At 34.8% G+C, this 22,796-nt stretch overlaps 1 long non-coding RNA gene across 9 annotated transcripts in view; it reads right to left on the bottom strand.

Annotated features, from left to right (window-relative positions):
* Nucleotides 1-254: 254 nt before the first annotated feature.
* Nucleotides 255-22,796, bottom strand: part of LOC113434829 (uncharacterized) — a 102,145-nt gene continuing 79,603 nt past the window's right edge. The window contains exons 7-11 of one of the 9 annotated variants that reach the window (XR_015743851.1): nucleotides 20,179-20,288; nucleotides 14,707-14,776; nucleotides 7,401-13,580; nucleotides 7,102-7,293; nucleotides 255-1,829 (exon numbers count right to left, since the gene is read on the bottom strand). This is a non-coding gene — a long non-coding RNA (uncharacterized LOC113434829). Of the gene's footprint in view, nucleotides 1,830-7,101; nucleotides 7,294-7,400; nucleotides 15,131-20,178; nucleotides 20,289-22,796 lie in introns of all 9 variants that reach the window. The other 8 variants (XR_015743848.1, XR_015743852.1, XR_015743855.1 and 5 more) reach the window with 8 other exon arrangements.

Below are 22,796 nucleotides of genomic sequence, written 5' to 3'. Positions count from 1 at the left end.
ATCCTAGTCCCTTGAATAGGGCAAACTTGTGTAACATGCAGAACACAATATTAATGTCAAATTGATGGCTAGGTAAGTCTTTTTACACTTCATCATCGTCTGGCTGAGAGATGTTAGGAGAAAATCAGAGGAATGCTGTTCTACAGATACCTTTGATATCGCCTAAATCACAAAGTTATGCTTATATAATTAAGCTTAACATAATACACTGTCTGTATTTAATACAAGGATTATTTATTGTAATAATACACTGATTGGATTTCATAAAAATATATTTATTTCAAAATTATATATTATTACATAATTAAACATAATGGTAGAAAATAATTTACAATTCAAAAGTCAACAATGGCTGCATTTATTAAATAAATAAGAGGACAAGACAGTATTTTAGAGAATTTAGAAAACTGAAAAATGATCTGAATTTTAAAGTCTGGCTCATGAGAGAGGGATCTAGGCTTTGAATATTATGCATTTTTTTTCAATCACAAGTAGTACATATTAAATATGTTTTCTTAATTGGAACAATACCTATAATATCCATTTACAACAGCTTATCATAATTGTGGTAATTTGGGCATTCTTCATAATTATTATTTTTTTCAAAATATATTATATCTCATGGCCAAATTAAAAATCCTTGCATTTCTTGAATATAGGTAGTGTTGATTGCTTTGCATTTGTATTTATTTCTTCAAAAAGAACATTCCCTGTACTCTTTCAGTCCTTCAAGGTCATTGCACAGCTAAGTTCCATGGTCATAAATTATTGTAATTCACTATTATATCAAATAACAAGTGAATAGTACTATAAAGCATAGTTCCTTGTTACTCCTGCTATTCTGAGTGTACTGCTGTATTTCACTTACTGGTGTTCCTGGATTACACTTACGTAGTTTAAACAAATTATCTTCAGGATAAGTTATGATGTAATATTGAAATTTAAGCCTCTTCAACTAATTTCCTTTTGAAGGCATGCACATCATTAGAGTACTTCCAGAGAGTATCTCCTGATAAAATATCATAGTTGCAAATTCTGTTCTATACCCACACAATGGAAAGAGAAGAAAAGAAAAATGACTCTTATTTCAGAAGAGCGTATTAAAACACAATAGTAATATACTATTATTCATATTAATATATAATAATCTATAGTTCTTAGCTGTGGCAGGGTAAAATCAAGCAGACATTTGCCAAGTGTTCAGAATAAGGCACAGTGGAAACTAGTCATTTGTGCTGCTTTATACCTGGCTCTCAATGCCTCATTGAGAAGAAATATTTAGAACAAGGAATTTCAGCCTGGAGAAGGATAAAAGGAATATCATTGCCTAGTTTGTCATTCTAGAAGACACTGATCATAGCAGAGAGTGAGGGAGGAACTGGTTAGCAAGGAGTGGCAGACTGCACTGATAAACAGGTAAACAAATGAGCTTGGTTTTGGAGGATGCCCTGTCCTTCCTCACCATCATCTGAAAGAATCAGATCAATCAGTCTGATGGCAAGGCCCGTCCTGGTTCCTCCCATCATTCTATGCAACTATAAAAAGTAATAAATTAGCGGATGATCACCAAACAATCTGTGGTAGTAATTATCGGTTACACGTTCCAAAAATAACTTTGATGGCAAATAAGTTGCATGGCATCTTTATCTTCAGGTGAATTAAACAGCTTCAAAGATGAAAGGCAACTTGGTAAAGTAAAGATGTGTCCTTGAATATTGTGCAGCGTAACTCTTAATACTGACAGAGGTAGACAGTTCATCTGTAATTTGATATCTAGTTCACTTAACTTGGAGCAATTCCTTTTCAGGTTTTGTTGAGAGGCAATGGATCTAAATTAAAGAGAGAGAAAAGAAGAAGAAGAAAGAGCTTGAGAATATCCACAAGTAAGCTGAGAGGAAGAAGCTTCTATTATTTCTTCATGCAAATACTTGCATTCCTCTATGCTAAAATCTTCCTATTCCACTAAATCATGTTTTGGCTGTCGAAACAGAAAGGATAATGGCTGCTTAATTTCCACTATTGTATAACTAGAATAGAGACAACTGCTTACAAAGTCACTTTTGCCTTCACTTTAGTCCTAAAAGACTTATAGCCACACTTCTAAACAATTTTCCAATTATTGTGAATTATGTCCCTCTTCCTCATTTCTCATATCCACTCATGAATATAGCAGTATATTGTTCGTATGTTTTGCTACAAGGAATTGTTCTAGTTTAATTCAAGATAAACTGTGCATATCACTGCATTTAAAATATAATGTATTTAATTTGATTAAGTTTGTTTCATTAAATATATATTCACCTTAACAAAATTTATTTAAAACTAAAAAGGAAATTGTTGGGAGATGCACTTAATTAGGCTCTAATATTCTTTCTTCATAACAAAATAAGCCATTTTCCCAGTGAAAATTATGATCCTAAAGCTACAGAACATTTATTCAAAAGAGAAATGATAAGGAATACCCAGAATACTTTCTTTTCTACAAGAACTAGCACCATAGGAATTGGATTTGCATTAGGAAAAGATTACTATCATCTAATAAAGAAGAATATTTGTAGCGCAGACTTAAAATGAGGGGTCCTTGGGGCTTTCTGAGTTTGGTTCTTTTTCTTGCAGATATTTCATTACCCAAATTAGGTAACATCATCAGCACATAGGTTATTATTATTATTAATATATTATTATCATTACTATTATCAATATAATAAGTATATAACCCTCATTACTATCATCATCATCATCATCATGATCACACACATACCCACACATACAAGTACCAAGATTCTGTAATACAGCAGCACACTGCATCAATTCTATGCTGTTATATATAAAGAATGCAAATGTAAATATATACAGGCTCCGATTTTAAATGTCCTAACTAAGGAATAGGTGAAATCAGGATGATATGTACCTCTTTAAAATATTAGTTTTTATGTAATTAATTACAAAATTTGATTCTAAATTGTTTTGTGTTATGTAATACAAAATATATTTCAATTCAGGATAATGCATCATCAAAACAATTGACTATGGAAAGACATGTGGAAATAAAATTGTTGAGTCTTTTAATTGCGGGGAGTAATAGAGATGGAGGTGCTTTTCAAATTCAGTCCTATAGCTTCTATGAAGAAGTAGATGTAAAAAAAGTTGGGGAGATGGGCTCTCTACTTGTCACAAGACAGATTACTGTATCCAAATGTATTAGTACATAGAAACAGAATCACATATATCACACATATGATATTGTGCATATGATAAGGAACATGTAAGATATTCTCTTTTAATAATCTGTCCAAGCATGATTTCAGCAATACTGGAGAAATTGTGGAATGGTTATTTCAAATGTCATTCAAATCATGCATTCAAAGAAGTGCAAACACAATGAAGTGGCTGCGCTTTAGTTCCTATGCGTTCTACTGTTCCCAAACCACTGCTTCCAAGAATACATATAATGTCAGAAAGAATAGAGTATGAATTTGGGGAAAAATCATGTCAATACACCATGCTGGAATTGTTGCTTCAGTTCAGGATCATTTCCGGAGTATGGGAGTAAAGAAACCTGGACCTGATAAATACCATTAATGGCTTATTTGATCAATATACATAAGTCAATGTTTCATGCACAGTGTTCATTTTAATAACCAAAATTAAATGTTAAAATATGAAGCATTGATGCTGACTTAAAATGAATTATATTATTACAAACTATTTCCCTTTCTTTCCAACTCTAAGAATGAAGCAATGAAGAAACAGGGCAAACATAAAAGGCAACAAAACAAATACTCAATTTTCCAATAATCGTTAGCAGCTCTAGTCCTATAACGATTCTATTCTGATGGCTCATCTTAGTTGATGATTTTTCACAATGTATTTCATGGCTTCCATCCCTACATGAGACTTTATTACTATCACATAGGAATAAAAAGCCATAAAACACTAGAGTGAATTTATCTTGATCAGATGCCATACTGATTTTCTTCACATGATTTCACAATAATTTCCAAACTAACTGAGAATTTCATGCTACATTATTCAACATTTCAAAACTATATTGCAGTTGTTTAAAAAACGCCCTGTCACAAATTAACAGCAATTTAAGCTTCAGAGAGATTGCTAACTGAACAGATAGGGAGACAGTCACCACACACAACCACCGAATTCACTGAATAGACAGGACACCACAAAAAATAGCACTAGAACAGACATACAAAAGACAAAACAACTACAAACGTATCTTTGGAAGCTTGTAAGCATCCTCAACGCTTTCCTGTTTAGTTTCCTTAAATGGACACTGCAAACAGCTCAAACATTTGAGTCAGAGAGTGCTACCCAGACAACAGTCCTAAAGAGGTACTCTCCAGATGTCTTTTGTCTATGGCTTCCAAATTGCCAGTCAGTATAACCAATGGTCCTGCTGGCTCAAATTTCACACATTTGGAATAAAAAAAGTTGAACTAGAGCACTTCTGATTTACACAGAGGTGATAATGCTGAGATGAAAATATATTACTTTTAAACACACCACATAGCACCTTCATCTATATCCAAATCCATGAAAATTCTAGCACCTACGTATCCTGCTGAAGAAATAAAGCTGTTGTTTCCAAAATCAAGCTATGAATTCATAAATTCTGAAATAAAGTACTTCAAAGAATCAAATACTATGTGTTTTTCCTGCTAATAGGCCAATGACATAGGTCTCTAGGTTCATTGAAAAGAAAAGGTCTTACATTCAGTATTTTTGGAAATAATTTTCTTTCTATACAGCATGTGCTAAAGAATATCTAAAATGCTTCAAAGAGTCTGTACTACTTTAAATAACTGATACTAACCTTAGCAAAATAATTATCTTGTTAATTGTTAATAATTACAATGGAAAATCTACTCCATTTTATTGTTTTCTTATCCTTCTCTGGCTGCCTATCAAATCTATTTCTTTTCTAGGACAATATGGTTAATACAGGTGAGAACAGGAAATTCATAAATGAAAGGTAGTGCATAAATAAATTAAATTATCATGCATAAAACATGCAAATGATTTAAAGACTGCATATGAAACCTTATTTCATTTTCATTCAACTGCATTTTGGCAGGACAAATAGTCACTGATTAGGTCCAGATTAATGCACTCCCAAAAATGTTCAATATGTTTTAAATATGGACAAACACTTCATCTTTCTGTATATGTTTTTATTTTGTTTGTGATGTTAACAATAAACTACAAACTTACTGCACTAAATGCTAGATGCTCTCCAAGGTGCCTGCTATTTTCCTCTCCAAAATCCAATTGTTTTACAATTCTATGATGCTTTAAAACCAGAGGCTCTTTAGCAACTGCTGAATTACTAATACAGCAAAGCAATGGCATTAGATATAAGGAACTACTGTATAATTACACAAGGGAAGTCCCATAATTCTTTCATCCTTGTTTTATAGGATAAAGCTTAATAAAGGTAAAGGTTTCCCTCATCTAGTCATGTCTTACTCTAAGGAGCAGTGCTCAGCTCTGTTTCTTAGCTAAAGTAGACAGGGTTGTCCGAAGATACTTCTATGGTCATGTGGCCAGTCTGACTATACCCTAAGGCACATGAAACACTGTTACCTTTCCACCAAAATGGTAATTATTCATCTAGTTCAAACTTGCATTGTCATAGCAGCATCACGTAACGTATCAGGACTTCCCCCAACTTTGCTAAACCGGGTGGGGGCATCCAGTTTGACAGCACTGATCTACTTATATTTGCATGCTTTCCAAACTACTAGGTGGGCAGGAGCTGGATGAGGAACATTTATTCCTGATAAGCCCATTATTTATAATATTGGATTATATTATGTTTGTTCTTTTAATGTACTAAAATATTATTTTTATTTCATTTTAGCACCTTATGTAGTTTATGGAAGTTAATCCACTGTTAGATCTATATTAGTGGTACTATTTTTAAAAATTATCAATCATATTTTATAATACAATGTCATAAGATTCATAAAAAATGTCAGGAAACAAATCTAATTCAATTTCTATTTCGAAATTCATGATCGTCAATAAAGAGACTTAAGCTCATTTTAAACATTTTCATGCTTGGGCCTTCTTCTAAAGATTAATCCTAGGTTGGCATGGTGATATTACATGGCTTAGATAAGATTCAAGAAAAAAAATTTTTAACTTTGGCAAGAGAAGGAAAAGAGATAACTTTTGTGGGTTTTGTACTTCAGTTCAGCCAAACAAAATTCCCATACAAAAATTGGATTTTAGCCAATTCAATTGTTTTATTCTTGGGGTCGATTTGAGAAATATAGCCCTTGGTTAAAGTTTCATTTCAATACTTTTACACAGCAATGTCAGTCTTTTATAAGGCTAGGAAGGAAATTATTTCTCTCAACTGCAGGCTGAAAATGAAAAGGAAGACACAAAGACCTATAGGACACTAATAATAAAAAGCAGCTTTATTCATTGATTTATTAAGGAGGAATAAGCTGCATATTTCACAAAAAATAAAAATATTATCTTCCAAATAGGATGTCAGAAAGCTTGCTCTGATTATGTGGACAAAAATAAAGCATTTTTTCTTTTGGGAGGGGGAGGTGGAATCAGTGAAATTTTCTGGCTTCACTGAAACCTGATTTAATATATTGCTGGGTATGTCATTTACATGTCCTTACTACACGTGTATTAAAGATTAAAATTCAGTCGTGAAGCTCAGCTTATATGCATTTGTATATTTTACTTGCTTTAGGGAAACCTGAAACTACAATATAACTCTAAGCCTCCTTTTGAAAATGTAGTCTGTAAATGACACAAACATTACCACAAAGAAGCAAAGACATGTACAAAGACACATACACACATTCATATAGGCACACACATTTATTTGGTCTCTCACTCTGAGAGCCTTCTGAGGGCTACTTGTGCACATTTGCATATATTAAATTAGTTGCCATAAAACAGCATTAGGATAACATCTCCCTGTCAACACAGTGACAAATGTTCTGACAGCTTTTTAGTCTAGAAATATGCTGGTGTAAATAAGCTTAAATTCTTTGCTCCTAAAAGAGAAAGCTACTGTTGGATTTCAATGCCATAAGTAACTCTAAGAGTATTCACCTTGTGAGACATATCTGTACGAGATCTTTGGCACTTTACAGAAGTATCCACAGTATCCATGTGCCCTTTTTCATTTTCTGCTTTGTAGGTAATTCTCTCATCATACTTGAGCCTGGCAATTTCCTCAAAGCTTCTTTTTAGGTGTGGCAGAGTCTGAAGTGGATCTTTTGTTTCAGGAATATATTGCTGAAGCTGTCAGAGAGGGAAAAAAAATATGTGATAAAATGAACTTTCTAAGCCTGCATGTAAACATATTTTAGACCATTATATACTGCTGATGGATGAAACAGCCTGTTTACCTTGGAAATAATAGTCTTTTCTTCTTCAAATCATCATTCAGACCTGAATGTCATCCAGAAGTGATTTCTGCCTTCTTCAACTTATCCAGCATCTGGGGCCATGAGATAACTCTCATGGCACTGGCTCTTTTACTGACTCCTTCATTATTAGCCTCCTAGTGAGCGAGACAGAATACAATGAATGTAATAACCAGACTTCACACAACAGGCCCTCTCTCGCTTTTAAATTGAAAATCCCCTTATTACAAAACAAGGGGTGTTCTTTTTCTTCTACCTGTAGGTAGGTCTGCCACATTCATAGGGTTTTACAAAAACACATCTGCTTTTTAAACTAGAGAGAAATTGCATCCGCTAGACAGTAATTATTCTTAGTCTGAATTGTATTGTTTTCTAAGTAGTTGGTAAGGGATTGTCTCTTTCCTAATGTTCTGTTTTCTGCTTGTGTATTGGTGTGTGGGAAAAACAGAAATATACACATATTTTGAATGCAGCATATCAATGGATTTGGCTATCCTTGTATTTTATATAGTAAATGACTGTAGAAATGGAGAAGATATCAGAAACTGCAAGTAATGAATACTGTGAAATTTTTGAGTTTTTTTAATCTTTCTTTCTCTCTGTATATGCAGATTATAAACATTACAAGGACAGTTCAAATGATAAATGCATTTCTTACTTGGAACATATATTATTTAATGATCAAAATGAATTCAAGAACTGGAACAAAATCAGTCTCCTTACTATAGCAGCATCCTAAAATATTTTCTTAACTCAAATTCTGACTATTGTTTGTCTTTCTGCTTGTTCTAATGAGAATAAGCTGTTTGTTAAAATGGGTTTGTTGCCTGCATCTTTTTCAGTGCATCAATGTAAAGAGATACATAGCAAAAGGCAATAAGATATAGTAATACTGTAACTATAGATATTACTTAGAAAAAGCTTTCATTTTGAAAAGAAAAATTTCAGAATATTATTTGTAAGTAGTATGCTTCTTTAAGTCCTGTGTGCTAATATTAGGTGTTATATCTAGCTTTTTACCTAAAGGTATGTATTCACTGTAAGAATAGTTCAAATAGGATGCTGCAGTAGAATGCTGTCTTATTTTTCTGACTGCAAGATGTTGTAGTGGAATGTATAATAAATATTAATTCCATACGGAGCTTCTTGATCACATCATACTTGGAGAGATGGCAAAATGATTTATTTTAGATATTTGCAAATTGTACATACACAAAACCTTATGCCACTGTGTGAATGAATGACCTTGTTTTCTATTGAGGTGGCAAAAAAATAGAATTCACTTTTTACAATTCTGGTTTATAAGTTTATAATGTGAATCTGAGTTTAATATTGATAAGTCAATAAAGCATGATTTAAGTTGTTTTGTACTATAGAGCAATGGCTCAGAAGTTAAAAAAAATAAAGCTTATCAGCTGGAAAACCGAGAGCCCAGGATTCAAGACTTGAGCACATGCGATGGGGGTGAACTCCTGTCCTCACACCAGCTCCTGCTCACCTAGCAGTTTGAAAGCATGCAAATACGAGTAGATAAATAGGTACCATTTTGGTGAGAAGGAAACAGGGTTCTATGCGCATTGACTTATAGTCATGCTAGCCATATGACCACAGAGGCATCTTCAGACAATGAAGATTGGCTAAGAAATGGAGATAAGCACTGCCCCCTAGAGTCATAAATAACTGGACAGGGGAAACCTAAGTTGTATTGCACTTTTTATATTTAAAATCTTTCTTCTTTTTTTGACTTGCTGTGGACTGTATGGCATTTTTTTAGTTAGCATCACACTTAAAATGACACTGTTGTTATAAATAAACTCTGATAACCTGTACAGATATCTCTATAGTCCTGAAATATTTTAAATAGACTTGCAAAGGACTGAATTATGGAGTCTGTATGAACTATGTTTTCTACCATTGAATAAATAGTCCCTCTCCAAATATGATGGTACAAAATTATCATTCTAACTGAGGGGTGTTAAAACTCGTGGCCTGTGGGATGGATACATGACCTGCTCGTTCCACCTGGTTTAACAAAGGGGAAAAAAGTCCCAATACATCACGGGATGACTCAAGTTTGACATCCCTGTTCTATCTCGTGATATACAGAAAATCACTAGGTTTAAGGAAGATGTTTTTCTCAGGCTATCTCTTAAGATACTATTTCACATAAATGAAAGCCTGAATGGTTACCTCTGAATGCAAAGTTTTGGTTTGAAGTACAGAAAAAGAGCCCTTTTCATGTAGATGTTAAGGAGAAAGAGTATAGAATCTTGTAGCATCCCACAAGCAAGGAGCTGCAGCTGCAATTTCTCCCTACTGTCAACCCTATTGAAACTGGCCACAGATTAAGACCACCACTGCAAAGTGGGACCTCCTATGTCCAACCTCTGAAACTGGTCTAAAGGTTATTGTGGCTAACAGTATTGAAAGCAACTGAAAAAATGAGTATCATGATGAATGCATCATTACAGCACCATCTAATTCGAGTTTCATTACAGATCATGAACAAGCATGACCAATGCTGTCTCCATACTAAACACTGGCCTGAAAACCACATAAATCTCTTAACTAAGATAATCTGCTTCTTCAGGAGATCTTTGGAACTAAATCCTGATTATCTTCTTTAGATTCTTCCCTAATAAGGGATATCTGGAATTTGGACAATAATTGTTCAGGACCATTGGGTCCAGGAATGGTTCCTTGAGGAAAAGAAATATCACAGCCTCTCTGAAAGCCAAAGGGATCACCTTCTCACCTAAGGAATCACACTAACCCAATTATAGGTCATATTATTAGGACTGCAGAAAAAGCAATTACTACCAACCTGCCTTCAATCGAGGACCTGTATACTGCATGAATCAAAAAGAGGGCTGTGAAAGTATTTAAGACGCCTCACATCCCAGACACAAACTGTTTCAACTCTTTCCCTCAAAATAATGCTATAAAGCACTGCACACCAGAATAACTAGACACAAGGACAACTTTTTCCCAAAATCCATCACTCTGCTAAACAAATAATTCCCTCAACACTGTTTAACTATTACTAAGTCCACACTACTATTACTGTTAATCTTCTCATCACTCCTTAACATCCATCCCCTCCCACTTGTGACTGTATGACTGTAACTTTGTTGCTTGTATCCTTACAATTTTTATTGACTGTTTCCTAGTATGATTTGATTGCTTATTATATTCTATGACTATCATTAAGTGTTATACCTTATGATTCTTGTCTCTTGATGAATGTATCTTTTCTTTTATGTATACTGAGAGTATTTGCACAAAGACAAATTCCTTTTGTGTCCAATCACACTTGGCCAATAAAGTATTCTGTTCTATTTTATATCCCAGGTGGCTTTCATCATCCAGGAGAAGGATGATCTAACAGGCCCCTGAGCCAACAGGCTGGAGAGACCTAGCCACTTCCTTAGGAGTCATAAATTAAAACTCAGTCCAGCCTCTTATTTAGACCTGTCCAATCAGGATCCAATTGTAGACAAATCTGAGTGACCTTTATCTCACAAATAGTAAGAATATTCCACACAGAAGATCCTACTACTTCTCCCTTCCCCACAGGATTTGGGTTACTTTTAATAATGCCATAAGCTATTGGCAGGTGAAGAGGAATCAATCTACATGGGGCGATCCAATTAAATGTCATCTCTACCTGCCTATTCTAGGTTGTATCTAAGGCCTCAGCTGAAATGTCCATTGGACCCTTCGGGATAACCCCATGTTTCTTCTGGAATGCAAGCAGGTCCATCATTTGCCTAGGATGTTCCCTTAGGGTAGTGCTAAACAAAAAACAATTGGAAAGTGATCTGTCCACAGCAAAGGAATGATACAAATGCTCTTCAAAACAAGACCACTTCTCAATTGTCTTGAAATAAAACAGGTCTAATCTTGAACTTCCCATTATGCATTGGGCCCACAATGACTTGGATAAGGTCCATAATGGCCATGAAGGCCAAAAATCATAGTACTTTTATGATACTGATGTGCTATTATCATTTGAAAAGTGTCACAGATTGGCTTGCTAGAAGGGAGAAGGGTTCAGCAAACATTATGAATGAAGAGATACACTGAATTCAAATCTTTAAAATGCTTGACAGGATTATAGGCATATTTATGGCCAATATATTATTGGTGCTTCAATTTCAAAGATAGGGATGGAAGAGTTTGTTGTTTGCTTTTGTCTGATTTACTTTGCCAAACACAAAATCCGCCATATTGACAGAGCTAGGTTGAAACTGTGGAGCATGTCCTTTTATATTGCCCTATGTATAACGTAGGCAGATTTAAGTTACTGTCTCTCCTTGAAACAGACCCTTCTAGACCCAATGTTAGTAATTTGTTCTTATATTGTCTAGGGGATGGCTCCTCATACAACACTTCTCAGGTTTCCAATTTTTTTTAAAGAGCTGTAACCATCAGAGGAGAACGCTGTAATTCCCCTTAGTCAAGTGGTGACCAATTGTTCATGACTAATTTTCCCATGTTCTTCTTTTGTTGTACTTGTGTTTTGGTCTGTGACCACAAATAAAGTATTATTATTAAAATCCGCCATATTGTTTCTGCATCTGTTTAAAATATTCTGCAATATCACAGAAATATTTACATTTATTTTCCTGCATTTTGTCCAAAATAAAATGCATTTACCTATATAATGTGCACATTTTGTCTGCATTCCATATAACATAACATTATGTTCTGTTTTAAAATTCAAAAAGTGAATATTTGGCAATGGATTTGAATTTTAGTTTCTCATGCAAAGCCCAAAATAATTTCTTCAAAACAATTTATATCTTATATCTTTCCACAGAACTATACTGATGTGATTGAAAATAAAACAGTGCTAATAAGATGTAACCTATTAACTATGAGAAATAGATTGATTTCCAGTTTCACAAAACAGAAATACAAAAAAATTATAAAGTAGTATGAATAATTCCATATATACTGTATGTTTGATACTTGTATTGAAACTGCTTCTAGTTTTCTAGAAGGCATCTTTTTCTCATAAAAAACAGTACTTCTGAATGTTTGAGAAATGAAGATTCTGCATTCCTTTCATATTAGATGAAGCACATATGCAGATATATGATTCTGCCCCCCCAAATATATAAACATGAATTCCAAGAGTCCAGATTAAGTTATAGTTGTGGACAACTGGAAGTCACAGATTAAATGTACAATTAGTGTAAATCTAACTCAGAAGATTCAAGAAAGTTTGAATTGGATAAGTGCATCGAAACAAGCATTGGTTATGTACATGGATGAGTCTCTAAAGGTTTTTTTTCATTGATCTCTTGTCCTACATTAAGATACAAAAATATTTACTACATAGAATACAAAGAACTGTATTGTCTTTAAGTCTACACTGAATTTCTATAGTTCTATTTACTGGTAGTAAATTGTATTCAATTTCATTTCTCTTACAAAAGGAATAATTTGAGTAACATCCATTTGTGTGTCTCTTTCTGGTGACTCATTTACCCACTGAAGCACTGTATCAATCACATTTTGAACTCCCAAAATAGTAATTAAAGAAAAATAAATTTAACATACCTAACTTTAAACTCCTCTTTTCCCCTCTCCCCATTCTTAATTTTGTGGAAAGTGCAATGGCAGAGCAACAGAATGAAAGGAATTTTATAAAATGAAAGAAAGCAAGTGAAGCATAAATCATGCAGGCTGGTGAAAGCTGTGATATAAGGTGAAGATGAAATCTAAAAGCATTCAGATTCAACAAGCCTCCCGGCACCCCAAACAAAAGCATACCAGCATAATTTCCCATGCTAAAGTGGAATAAACAGTGGAAGTTTCATAGTTGCAGCTTTCAGGACAACAAAATCTTATGAGCTGCATAAAGCAACAAAAACAGATAGACACACCAAAATTAAATGCATAGATTGCAGTATGAAAAAGGCACCAAGGCTATGATAAGGAAAAGAGAAAAAAAAGAAAAGATTTCCAGTGAGCTAAATTTGAGGCAGGAGAAAAAGATTAAACTGTCTTACCTCTAGTCACTGAGAAGTTCCCCAGACAGTTTGGATGTAATTTGAAAAGATGAGTGAGTTGGGGACCTTTTTCGGTATTACGGTTATATGGTTTAAGGGTGTGCATTCTGAGATGGCAACTCTAATCACTTTTATTGACTTGCTATTGAAAGATAGAGATGAGACATGGCAGATAGATAAAATACCTCATACCCTATTTTTTCAGATGTTTCATAATTTCCTTGAAAATACTGTGAATACTAAAGATTATTTTAAAATACAAGTGTCAAAGACTCAATGATATAAGTTTAAGATTAATATATAAGTAAAATTCACATGCATAACTGTTTTTCTGTATGAAATTTTAAAATAAATGGGATGGACCTATGAATTTTAAAAATAGAAACCTGGCATTTTCTGATTCATTTAAATATGTCACTGTTTTTAACATAACCACTTTCATTAATATATTCTATGTAATAAGTATATTTGACCTTTTTAAAGGAAAAGGATTTTAATTTATATATGATACTAGTACAATAAATCCAGTGACATATATACAATACAGAAGAATTATGTTTACATATAATTTAAATGAAGAAAGGTTTAGTACAGATTGCATTACCCATATAAGCCTTGATGAAGATTAATTAATATAAGATTTTCTTTCACTAAGAAGACATTTGTGTTGCAATGTCTTCTTAGTAACACAATGTAACACAAAATCAGTATTCACTGTTTAATTGTTCCAAGATATTTTTAATTTTATTTTTACTATTAATAGTATTTTTACTATTAATCTTCTTATCATTCCTTATCACCCATCCCCTCTCACTTGTATGACTGTAAATTTGTCGCTTGTATCCTTACAATTTATATTAAACAAGTGTCCCCTCCAGGTTGTCCAACAAAATATCTCATTATGTTTATGTTGCACAGTATCCATGCTATTGTCATCAACCATGCTATTGTCTCTGTTTTCAGATAACATACTCAATACAGTTTGTTGGGAACATGTTTGATGGCATATTATGGATCCATCACATGATTTTTACCAGGAACTACTGCTGATTATTTCAAATTTGTTTTGGTGTTGTCAAATCACCTGTCAATAACATTAACCTGATACTATCCAAAGGCTGAAAGTCTATTCTTTGAGAGAACCTGAGAACCATACAATAAACCTTACATAAGCCAGTGGGATCTCTTGGTAAGCTCTACCAATCTACAGGGAGGAGTAACTACAGGCAAATATGGACATGACTGTTGACCTTTATTTTAAAACTCACCTTTCATTTGAGTATGCAATACAGTTTACATAAGGATGTCCCTTTTAATCAGCATAACAGCAAATCCTGTCTGGGATAGATTGAGTTGCAAATTGGAATAGGTCATACATGAAGTCTATAGTTCAACATGAATCTACCCCATCAAAATCCAGCACTTTAATTACTGTGTCAAAATGCTCCAATTGCTTTAATACATTTCTTTGCTACTGCAGTCTACATGTCAGGAAAAATAGCAAATCATTATATCTAAATCTTCTAGAAATACCCAGTAATACTATGATAATTAATGCCGAATCAATGTTTGTTATACTCCTAACATACTTGCTATTAAGATCCAGATGATGAATGCCAGAATCTTTTCTTTGTCCCTCTCTCTCCCAAAAGTAATTTCAATAAAAGAAGGAGCTTTTCAGTCTGCAGAACCCTAGATAGGAAACAGCTTCCTATACAAGTCACAGTTATTCCTCAAGGCTGTTAGCCACATTTTAGCATTCCCAGAAAAATATAGAGCTGAGAAGTATTAAATATGGACAGATGAGAGCTTTAGTATAGGAGAGCTATTAGTTAGAAAGGAGCTGCTTTTTAATGAGAAACTTAAGTAACTTACAGTGAAGCAATAGAGTGGTCAATGCCTGGAATGCACTACCTGACTCTGCTGTTACATCCTGTAACCCCCACTCCTTTAACCTCAAACTATCCACTATTGACCTCACCCATTCCTAAGAGGTCTGTAAGGGGCGTGCATAAGTGCACCATTGTGCCTCCCGTCCCTGTCCTATTGTCCCCATTTATTTGTACCTATCTCTTGTATTCTTACTCATGTTTATACTTACACCTATTATCTTGTAAGAGATTGACAAATCAAATAAACAAATAAATAAAGGTGGCTGGAAAGGGATGGGGGAGAAAGAAAGAAAGAAAGAAAGAAAGAAAGAAAGAAAGAAAGAAAGAAAGAAAGAAAGAAAGAAAGAAAGAAAGAAAGAAAGAAAGAAAGAAAGAAAGAAAGAAAGAAAGAAAGAAAGAAAGAAAGAAAGAAAGAAAGAAAGGAAGGAAGGCAAGAGAAATAGAAAACATAAAGAACAGTCCGCTAAGGGTTAGGGTGGTTGGGGTGGCTGGAGGAACCAGAACCTGGAAAGCAACTGAGTGAAATCAGTAAAGGGATGGGATAAGTCTGGCAAAAATAAAAATAAAAAGTCCCTGCATTCTCCCAGAGGAAACCCCCTCCCCCCGACAAGGTTGGGAAAAGGAAGGTGGCTGAAAAAGCAGAATGGTGTCTTGTCAACAGAAGACGAAGGACTGCTGTGCCTATTGAGACCCACTGACCTCAAGTTCAGAGATGCTTGTTGAGAAAAGCAAGTGACTTTGTGGAAAGAAAAAGGACAGAGAAGGAGGGGATATAATAAATGTCTTTAGACTGAAGCTGTAAGGCAATAAATGAAGCAAGAAGGTGTTAACAGACATAAATAATAGAGGAGAGCAACACTAAGTACTACAGCTTAGTAGTACTTACTAAGTACTACAGCTTAGGCAGAAAAACCTGTATAGTTTGTACATAAATATGTAATAAAGCCCTGATCTCCCCCCAAGTTGCCATCATCCCTATAAAACAAACCAAGAGACTTAACCAAGAGGCTTTTGTTACTCCCTTAATATCTCTCAGGTACCAAGGGAAAACTTCTTTATTGAACCAAATATTTTGATATTTCCATGATGCATGTTTGCTATTTTTATTTCTGTTTTTTATAGCTGGAAAATTGGAAGCTGCTTTCTACCAAGGTGACTCGTACAATAAATTACGGTATTCTGATGCTAATGTTCTGATGTAGGCAGAAATAAATTAACAATATCCTAAACTGATAGCTCTCCCCTTTCCTCCTCTTCCACTGTTTTTGTGAAGTTGGAAGAAGAGGGAATAAAAGTGGGCAAGCAGAAAAAGGATAAAATTAACAAGGACAGAGAAACATAGGTCTGGCTTTTTCTTTTCTTTTCTTCATTTAAATCATAAAGGCCCTGTTTCCTTCTTTAACAAAGGAAAAGAAAAAGAGAAGGATGCAAATTGAGATCGTAACTTTGAAAATGACTATGACTGCAAGAAACTGGATAACTACTAGATGACAGCAAAATGCTTCCTTGTTGTTGTTGTTGTTGTTTGTATATATAATGGTCTCCAGTTTTCTGTGGCCTTATTTTAATAACTAAAAGAGCAATGTTTGTTTTAAAATAGAAAAAAGGTAAATAGAAAAAAGGTAGGAAATAGGTAATCCACAAACTCCAGGAGCATTATTTATCCTACTTTTGAAATAAACACTAATCCAGGCCTTTTAATGATTTAATGTTGTGCATGTTATTTTTGTTTACTCTTTCCACTGTATATTTTGTAAACCACTGAGTATCATCAAAGGAGTATCACATAAATTTAATAAATATGTACTTTTAAATAATTACCTTTAAATAGATAAAGATGTACAAAAAAGTGACAAGAATATTTTTTATAAATACAAACTGTATCATCCTCTATAGAGGGCTAATCAATGAGATCAAGACAGAAAATGAATTTAACTGTTTGTCCTTTGCTGTAATATTGAATAAAAGTTAGCTTCTAACAGTAGCAATTACATTTCATATACTTTCAGGGATAAATTGCTATCTTACAGCACTTGAAAATCTGGGCTTAATCCTTTAAGGGTGTCTTTTAAACATCCCTGCGTATATAGGTTAGTTTTCTACCTTTTCTTCAAAGAATTCTGTTATAATAAAGGGACAGGTTGAAAATGAGAATAAAAATAGACATTAACAAAAATGAAAGTATTTGTATTCAATCTGCTTGCTAATACAATATATTATATAAATTCATGAAGAACCGGGTCTTCTGAAGTAAAGTAACACAGCAGGAATAGGAAAGTTTTTAACAATGTGGGCTCTGAGCACTTGAAATATTCTATGGCAGAGGGAAAGGTCTTTTGTTTCTGTTTGGAAGTTATTCTAAAACTGTATTATAGGTGAATTGATGCTGAATAATGCTTTTAATATGCCAGGCTAGCTTTTCGAGGCTTAGTATATTAATAGCTGATCAACTGGATATCAAATTGTTGATCTGTAATTAAAATAATTGAATATCATATGAGGAGATTCTTCCATCACCATCAATATTTCCAGATTTAATTATTAGCAAAAATATTCATTAAATAATTCAGAAAACTATTTAACAGTATAGTATATGGATTGAAATAAAAAACCAAAACAAAAGAAACCTTATTGGGGACTATGAAAAAAATATATGATTTACTAACAAATTTCATGTTTATATATTTTAGCAACAATTTTCCAACTAAGAAGCCGAGTTATATGTGAAACCAATTAATAAAAAGTCTTGCAAAACAGTTGTATAAATATTTCATTTTACCAAATCTTTTGTGTTTTAGATGCAGTCATTTGTATCAGGTAAGTTTTTAAAAACCATATTTGGTAACATTTTCTGTGCCACCAAATTTATTAATATTTAATTTATCTTAAAAGAGAAAGTATAATTATTTGACACTCACCAATTACAGTTGGTATATTAACATTTCATTCAAAATATCAATGCAATTCAGTTTTTTAGAAGAATTTATTCATTTATTTATTTGATTTATATTGCCACCTATTCGCCCATGGTGACTCAAGGCGGCTTATACAATGTAAAATCATCTTTAAAACAAAAAATAAAAATAAAAACAATAAGAATTAACAAAAAGAATCAAATAAATTAGTAAAGTATAATAGAACAAAATTTGGGGAAAAAAACAAAAAAACCAAAAAAAAAATAAAAAACAAAAACCAACTCCCCTACCCCCACCCCGACGACAGCAGGTCACACTAGCCATTTGATGGGTTCCATCCCTCTTTGGGTTTCCCAGGCCCGCTGGCAAAACCAGGTCTTCAGTACCTTTCGGAATAATATTAATGAGGGGGCTATTCTAATCTCTGGGGGAATGATGTTCCAGAGAGATGGAGCCACCACAGAGAAGGCCCTTCTTCTAGGTCCCACCAGGTGTATCTCCCTCGGGGTGGGACCCGCAGCATTCCCTGCCTCCTCGCTCTAATGGGTCAGGTAGATGTCACAGGCAAGAGATGTTTCCTCAGATAACCCAGACCCAAGCCATGAAGGGTTTTAAAGGTGACAACCAGCAACTTGAATTGCACCTGGAAGCAAATTGGCAGCCAATGCAGCTCCTGCAGGAGAGGTGATACATGTGCATATCGGGGTCTGCATAAAACCATACAGGCCGCTGCATTTTGCACCAACTGGAGCTTCTGGATGCTCTTCAAGGGCAGCCCCATGTAGAGCGTGTTGCAATAATCAAGACGGGGGGCATGATCAGGGCATGAGTGACTGTCAGTAGGGACCGCTGATCCAGGTAAGGGCGTAACTGATGCACAACCCACAGTTGCGCAAAAGCTCTCCTGGCCACGACCGCCACCTGTTCTTTGAACAGGAGTCGTGAGTCCAAGAAAACCGCCAGATTACTCACAGGGTCTGTTTGGCGTAGTGCCACCCCATCCAAGTAGTTCTTCCGGAACCAACAAACCCCAGACCCAAAGCCACTCAGTCGTGCATGGGTTTAGTTTCAACCCGTTGCTCCCCATCCAGCCCCTAACAGCCTCCAGACATTGCGAGAGGGAGGACACAGCCACACTTAACTCACCACGGGCCGAGACATACAACTGAGTATCATCAGCATATTGGTGATATCTCAGTCCATGCTGATGGATGATCTCACCCAGTGGCTTCATATAAATGTTGAACAGGAGCGGAGAGAGTACCAAGCCCTGCGGAACCACGCAAAGCAGTGGGCAAGGGTTAGATCTCTCCACTCCTACCAACACTGACTGAGAGCGGCTGCTGAGGAAGGAAGTGAACCAAGACAGCCCAAGTCCTCCCACTCCCATCCCCTGAAGCCGCCCCAGGAGAATCCCATGGTCAATGGTATCAAAAGCTGCCGAGAGGTCAAGTAGAGCAAGGATGGATGCACTACCCCCATCCCACTCCTGCCAGAGATCATCCAAAAGTGCAACCAATGCTGTTTCTGTCCCAAATCCAGGCCTGAATCCTAACTGGTAGGGGTTGAGATAATCCGTTTCATCCAGAAACCTATGGAGCTACTGTGCGACCACCTTCTTAACAACCTTCACCCAAAAGGGAAGATTGGAGACCGGTCAGAAATTATCCAACCGGGTGGAGTCCAGCGATGGCTTCTTAAGAAGAAGGTGGACCACAGACTCCTTAAAGTGCTGGGACACTGTCCCCTTTTGTAGAGAAGCATTAATCACTGCCAGAGTCCACCCGCCTGTCACCTCCTGGGAAGCTTTCACAAGCCAGGAGGGACATGGTTCTAAAATACAGGTGCTCGTGCGCATACTCCCTAGGATCCTCTCCACTTCCTCAGGAGCAACAGGGTCAAACCATTCCCAGATAACAGGGCAAGAACCTACCACAGAAACTTCCACCGGATCAGCAACTGGGAACGAAGTCGAGCGATTTTGTCTTCCAGAAAATCTGCAAATTCCTCAGCGTGCCCCTTCAGGTGGACCTCTATCTCCTCCTAAGAAGAGACAGCTCACTTTAAAGAGGGTCACTGGGCGATTATCTGAAGATACAATTAGTGTGGAGAAGTATTTACACTTCGCCTCATGAATCGCCACAAGGTAGGCCTTAGTAGCAGTTCTTAACCATTCTTAGAATGAAGTTAATACATTAAATATTGTTCTTGGCTTTTTTCTATATCTTCAATGCTCAATTGAATATAATCCAAACAACAAATACTAGAAGACTGAAACTGCCAGAATTTATTATTTCATAAGAAAATATAGGAGATTCAGGCAGAGATCACAGTTATTTATATCTATCTATTGATAATGACTGATTCACCAGTTTATCTATTTGTAAGCAATTAAAAATAAAACTTCAGAGGTAAGACTGACAAAGCTATACAAACTTATACCAGAAAAGGAATGATGAAAGGTAAGAATATTGACAATAAGAGCAATCCACACAATCGGATTATCCCAAATTGGCTTTCTTCGTTTCAAATAAAATATAATCAACTGCTTGGAGACAAATCCAAGTATCTGTTAAAACTAAGGAAAAAACCCTGAGTTATTATGTTTTGATGCTTATGGATGAATTTTATACAACCATATAATACTTTTGAAATGGATATGTTTATCTTTTAAATTACACCTTTTAACATTTTTCAGTGGCATTACTGATGTAAACATGAATTGAGTGTGTATACACAAAAAGTATAGAAATTTCTTCAGTTTATAAAAAGGGAAAGGTAAATGGCAATACATAAATAAATAAATTGCACAGGCATTCTTCTTGAGGCCAAGCTTGTGGTAAGATATAAAATAAAAGCAAGTCAGACTATGAAATCATTTAACTTAAATAATCCAAGGTATTTATGGTATATTTATATTTGAAAAGATGCATCTAGATGCCAAATTTTACAGTGATCACATTTTGGACTATCCAAATCTTTTGGACTATCAAAAAGCTATATTTTTAATTATCACATTAGTACAACTTTATTTTTTAAAAAATGCTAGTTAAGTTTTACATTTAATTTCATTACTTCATTAGTAGTACTAACAGATACACACTATCTGAAAGATTTTGTTGTTTTGTAAATAGGCTGTACAACCAATTTGAGTTTCCCAATAAAACCCCTATTAATATATCTACAGATGTATGTATGTATGCAAGTATGCATGCATGGGAGATTGTGTGCGTGTTCATAAAGAATTCAGATCAGGGACTATTGTTTTTACATTGTTTTACATTATGTAAAGAAATGAGATTGTGAAACTATAGAGCAAACTACAGTATCATTTCTGAAAAATTCAAAGAAAGTACCCAGCCACTATATACAGAGAATGAGATTTGCAAGCATGCTCAATTAAGGATTCATAGTTATTGCTACTTATTTTTAAAATAAAGTAAATAATGCCAGATCCAACTGGGCTTAATTAAAAAATAAAAAATATTTTATTGATAAACTTTCCGTAGCCATCCAAAATTCCAAATATTTTGATGAAAGTCAATTGAGCACATACTTGTTCCTTAAATTTCTATTTCTCCTTTTCACAAATGATATTAAAGTGCTAAAAATAAAATTCAAGAACCTAATATTATTTGATTGTACTTTACAGAAACATAAAAGACAACAACAGTTGGGTTTTTTTTATGACTCTATAGTCCCTTAATTCGGGGTAGAGAGCTGCTGTAAAATAACTATTGTGATATCTTTCATAAAAGATACACCCTAAGACTTCCAAACTCAGAGACAAACCTACAGAAAATATAAGAAATGGCAAGAAAACCAATTATATTGGAGTTGGCACTCATTGACTATGATCAGGTTAAAACCAATTAACCTGGGAATGGCAGAATTTGTAGTTATATAGTGATACCCTTCACTATTATGTTAACTAGCTACAAGCAAGTTTATATACATTTATGTTCAATTTTTTTAAACTTTTGGCTTATTTTCTAAATACATAACTTAAACACTAACCAAACACTTCAGTGTAGATTTACTTGGTCAAAGCTTATTGCACTAGTTCAATCTTCTCCAGCTATAGATAGTCTTTGCTTTATGCTGGAAATTGACATCAACATTTCTGTCGCTAAGCAATGTGGTCATAAAGCGCCATGTCACATAACTTGGCTAACTCCTGCAGTGAGCAGGAGAGCATGCACTATGGATTTTAGACAGGGCAGAAGAGGCACATGCTTTGAAGGAGGAGATCCCAGGGGTTCATACTCCACAGCTGACCTTCTTGGGAGAAAAAGCAGCAGGAATTACTTTCAGGAGTCACTTGCAACCTTCTCTGCTGGCTTACTCTCTGACTTTGACCACAGGATGCTGCAACCATTGTAAATACAAGCTGGTAAATACAAGCTGCAACCATTGTAAATACACGCACCTAGATCACTGCAGAATGCTGGGCAGCAGGAACTTCAAGGATCAGTTTCAATGATGAGTTCAACACCATAACATAGTGTAGCTTTGAATAATTACTGAACAAGTTGTCATTAACAAAAAAAA

Source organism: Pseudonaja textilis, chromosome 5, assembly GCF_049901715.1.
Source record: "Pseudonaja textilis isolate UNSWEBS1 chromosome 5, rPseTex1.2, whole genome shotgun sequence".
Taxonomy (NCBI): domain Eukaryota; kingdom Metazoa; phylum Chordata; class Lepidosauria; order Squamata; family Elapidae; genus Pseudonaja; species Pseudonaja textilis.
This window is presented reverse-complemented; position numbering and strand designations above follow the sequence as displayed.